Below are 5,183 nucleotides of genomic sequence, written 5' to 3' on the forward strand. Positions count from 1 at the left end.
TGAGGATAACTTCTGAGGTGTCTTCCAGATTACTATGATTCATAGATTCAAGGGCAAGAAGGCACCTTAGCCAGGTGACTCAGTAGTGAATAGTATGCTTGGCCTGGAGTAAGGAAGTCCTAAGTTCAAATCTTGCCTTAGACACTTACTAGCTATGTGACCTTGAGAAAACCACTTAACCTCTGTTTGCCTTAATCCACTGGAGAAGGAAATGACAAACCACTCCAATATCTTTGCCAAATCTCATGGAAAATATTGGTATGCTATGATCCATAGGATCAGGAAGAGTTGGACTCCACTGAGCAACAAAAAGATACCTTAGATATAATTTTGTCCAACTCATACTGAACATAGGTAAATGAAACTCTTTTCTTCTTATTCTTGCTCCTTTTCTGTTTTTCCATTTCTTGCCAATGATACTATTTAAATTAGTTTTTTAGAAAGATTAATTTGGCTGCCTCATGGAAGAGATAGTAATAAGGAAAGAGATTGGGAGCACAGATACAAGATAAGATGCTAAAGCAATCATTTAGTGAATCAAAAATAACAAAGATTGCTTTGAACAGAGAAGTTAAATAAATGTTTGTTGAATTGAATTAAGATTTTTTAAAAAAGAGGCAGCTGGGTAGTGCAGTGGGTTGAGAGCCAGGCCCATAGATGGGATGTCCTGGGTTCAAATCTGTCCTCAGACACTTCCTAGCTATGTGACCCTGGGCAAGTCACTTAACCCCCATTGCCTAGCTCTTATCACTCTTCTGCCTTGGAAACAATACATACTATTGATTACCAATATACATTGGTTCTAAGACAGAAAGTAAGGGTTTAAAAAAAGATTTTAAAAAATATCAGAATAAAGTGAAGTCACTAGTTGAAATGGAAGAGAATGGATTAGGAAAGAAGATTCTGTGGGCCTTGATTAATCATTAGACATAAATTGGAGGAGAGTTAGGATTGAAAGATGGCATCAAGGTTTTCAATATGGATGACAAGGAGAATGATGATGCTTACAGAAATAGCAAATTCAACTAGGAAAAGTCAGTTTCAGGTTAAATAAATCAGTTTTAATGTGAGACATCCAAGTATAACTATGTAGAAGCAATAGTAAATCAGTGCAATGATCCACAGATTTCAGAATCCTAGAATCTTGGAGTTTAAAGGGACCTTTCAAGGCCACCTAGACTAACTCATATTCAAACCTGTAACTAGAAATTTTTGTATTAAGGCCAAGAGCCAGGAAAGATACCTTCTGTAGATTATTTGGTAGTTTCCAATCCAATCCAAAAAATGATAAGTATCTGTTATGAGTAAGATCTTACACCAAAAATTTATAGTACAAAGATAAAATGAACAATAGCCACTGCTTTCAAGGAGCTAACATGGGGAGGATATAATATACAGACAGATAAGTATATATGATAATTTTAGGAGGGAGAAACCACAAACAACTCAGGAAATCAGGAAATGCTTCTTATGAGTTACCATATAAGCTGAGCCCTTAGAGCAGCGGTTCTCAACCTCTCAATTTGTAGCCATGAGAATACATAATGCATTTCAGGTATTTACATTCCAAATCATAACTGTAGCAAAATTACAGTTTTGAAGTAGCCACCAAAATAATTGTTTGGTTTGGGGTCACTGCAACATGAGGAACTGTATTGCGGGGTCACGGCATTAGAAAGGTTGAGAACCACTGCCTGAGAGGAAGAGGTAGAAGAAAGAAGGGAGTGTATTCTTGTCATGGAGGACAGCTTATGGAAAGGAAGGAACAGAAACAAGTGATAGAATGCCAAGATCATGAAACAGCAAGAAGGCTGCTTTGGCTGGAGCATAAAATTCATGAAGGGGCATTATAGCAACAAAATGGTATTGCCAGAAGGAATCTAAAACTCATTGCCAAAGATGGCAAAGTCTTGGGCAAGAACCTGAAGACCATAGAGGAATAGATTGTATATTCCTCACTGGTACCCATTAAAGGCAAGGGATACAGAAAAAGAAAAATCAGTCTAAGAAGAAAATAGCTAAGAAAGTGGTATTTGAAAATAGAACTTGTCCTTATAGACTACAGTTTAAAATATAGGAATGACAGATTCCTGATCAGAGATGGAGTGCACCTAAAAAAAAAAAAACAGGTTAAGTATATATTGTTGAGTATGGTACTCACTTCACTCTCAGCTCAACTCATGTTCTACCTCCCTATCAGCAGCTTTACATTTCCACCCACTACCTCCCCTTACCATTCCAGTTTCCCTTGCCCTCAAGACAAGGATCTATTTGATTATCTTATATTTGTAACCCAAGCACCAAACACTGCCTGGTATATAGTAAATGCTTAATAAATCCTTTATGGGGTAACTAGATTGTTCAGTGGATAGAGAACCAGGCCTAGAGATGGGAGATCCTGTGTTCAAATCTGTCCTTAGACTCTTCCTAGCTGTGGCAAGTCACTTAACCCCAATTGCCTAACCTTTACTAATCTTCCTTGGGAACTGATAATTTCTAAGATAGAAGGTAGATTTGTTTTTTAGCAAATGCTTTACCTATCTATCTATCTATATATATATATATATATATCTATGTCTACCTTGCAAATCTGATCAAAAGGGGCAAAAAGGTCAAAACTAAAAAAAAAGATAAAGGCAGAGATTACCTAGGTATGTCTTTTTTTTTATTTTAATTTTTAATTGCAACTATATAAGAGATCATTTTTTCCTTACATTTTCTCAGTGGTTTCTTTATATTTGCTCTTTTCCTTTCCAACTTGTCAGGATTTGACTTTACGCTCAAGAATCTTTTTGCAATCTTTGTCTGGTTTTAACCTGGTGATAACTACCTTACTAGGGTGAATGTCCACATGGACAGCTGTGCCATTACCTTTTCCTGTTGTATACATGCAGTGTCGATGATATATTTCTTTCTGTAAATCTGAACTACCTTGCCAATTTACTGACCTTTGTAATGTCCATGAACCACCTCACCTAGACCTCATCATCCTTCTGAATGGGCATGGAACAGAGCATTCTATTTCTGCGTCAGCTCCTTGGAAAACATGAGCAATATGACTTTGTGGGGGATATATGAGGACTTCTTGAAGTGTCTTTTGTTCTTACTTTGGTCCAAGATCATGATGGAGTTGAACTTCATTTTGGCAAGTGGGGTCAATTGAGGAGATATGTACACTACTTGGCACAAGAAACCAAATCTCCTTGTTTATATGCCTTAAGCTAGATGCCATCTAGAGGAACTAAAAGGAGGGTGCCAGCTGTTACCCAGAAATTCACAGGAGATAAAATCGAAGAAAGGAGCCAGTAGTAACACCCTTTGCCTCAAATTTCTATATGTGAATGTACAAACTTTAGACAACAAACATGAAAACTTAGTTCTAAGAGGAAATTTGGATTCACGGGTCTTATTAAGACTTGATGGGATAAAATCCATCTCTAGAATAAGGTTCTGGGTGGGGTATATCTTAGTCAAAAGAAAGGGTACTGAGAAAATGGTATGAATGAATGAATGATTAAATGAATTTTTAAAAAAGCATTAAGCACTACCCATGTGACAAGTCCTATACTAAGCACTAGGGACACAAACAAATGAAAAGAACTCTCAAGGAATTTACATGCTAATGGAAGAGATAGTACATTGATTCCTATGTAATAAACCACTTGAAGTTAGTCTTATCCATTCTCATGACTGTGAACTTGGAGCTAACCATCTGGTGATTGAGGATCAGCACAAATTCAGCCAGACTCTTCCCAAGAAATTGTGGAGGAGGAGGGCATTACACTGGTAAAGGCTGGCTGGGCAAACCTTGAATGGGATGGTAAAAAAACAAGCTAAGAATAGGGGCTATGATCACATTAAGGTTCATAAGATTTAGAGCTGGAAGAAGTGATGGGAGTAAATATTAAAACAGTCATATTTTGCCTAGAGTAACTGTAGGATATGAACTATAGTTTGTATCACAAACAAGAGGTGTCACACCAAAATTGGTATCCAGAGATACTAGACACAAGGAATAGGGGTCAGGATGCTGGAAACCAGATTAGAGCAGCTGACTGGGCTTCACAAAAAGTACTTTGTTCTGCTCCTGTCTGGGATTGTCAAGTGAGGCTTTAATATGCAAACTGACTATATTTCCCAAGATTGGGGGAGCCAACTGGAATTTACTCCTTACATTCACCATCTGTTGTTGTTTGTCCTTCCTTTTCAAAGAGGACCAATGAAATCACAGGGTGATTTCTTGACTTGTACATGAATTGGATTTCTATGAGACAGAGTTGTGCAAAGTTATCAGTCTCTCTCTCTCTTTCTTCCAGAGTCACGTAAGTCCAGTGGCGAGACAAAAGTTAGAATGACAGGTGATGACTTGGAATGCACAGTGAATGACCTTGGCATCTTCCATGTCAGTTCAAGTTCTAAGTATGCCATAGTTCTCAATTCAGCCTCCTTGATGGCCATTGGAACAAATTGTTCTTATCTACCTATTTCATGGGGGGACATTTTCATATGCTTGGAGTAGATATCCCCTTAACTCACCTATGGTTTTGAGGCCAGTTCTCTGCAGAGATAGTTTACAAGGGCATGACCATTGTGGGTACTTCAGCTCCTTGGAGCCACGGGTGGCTACCAGTAGGATACCCAAAGTTGATGAGTAGCCCTGAAAAGGGTTGGGAGAAGCCTTCATACCAGAAGTGCTAGTCTTCCTTGAACACCCATTCACTCCATTCACTATCAATTAGATGATAAATTTCATCATTTCAGACTGTAAACTAATTTTATCCCTGAATCCCCAGAGACGAACACAGTACCTTGTAATAAGAGATACTAAACTTTAGCAATTGGCTCATAACCTCACATATAATATACTCTTACATTTTTTTATTTGAATTGAAAGAGAGGATATATGTAGAAAAGAAGATAGGATTTAGAACTAATTCTTGAGGAATGTCCACATTTAGGGTCTTTTTATTTTCAAAGATGTTTAAAGCAGAGGGACAGTGAAGAAATGATCAGAAAAATCAGAACCAGGATAGCATGAAGTCAGGGAAGGCCAAGGGAAATTTTCCTGATTGATTTAAAAAAACCTTTTCTAAAAAATGAAATTAAAATTTCAATTAAAAAAATATCTATGTTCTCTCTGTGCCTTTTGCCCTCTTCTATCAAGAAAAAAAAAATCCTTATAA

General features: G+C 37.4%; 1 pseudogene; it reads right to left on the reverse strand.

The window, feature by feature from the left end:
- Window positions 1-2,710: 2,710 nt before the first annotated feature.
- LOC107649534 (60S ribosomal protein L26-like) lies at window positions 2,711-3,141 on the reverse strand (annotated as a pseudogene).
- Between the last annotated feature and the right edge of the window lie 2,042 nt (window positions 3,142-5,183).

The sequence above is a fragment of the Monodelphis domestica genome, chromosome 1, assembly GCF_027887165.1.
Source record: "Monodelphis domestica isolate mMonDom1 chromosome 1, mMonDom1.pri, whole genome shotgun sequence".
In the NCBI taxonomy this organism is placed as follows: domain Eukaryota; kingdom Metazoa; phylum Chordata; class Mammalia; order Didelphimorphia; family Didelphidae; genus Monodelphis; species Monodelphis domestica.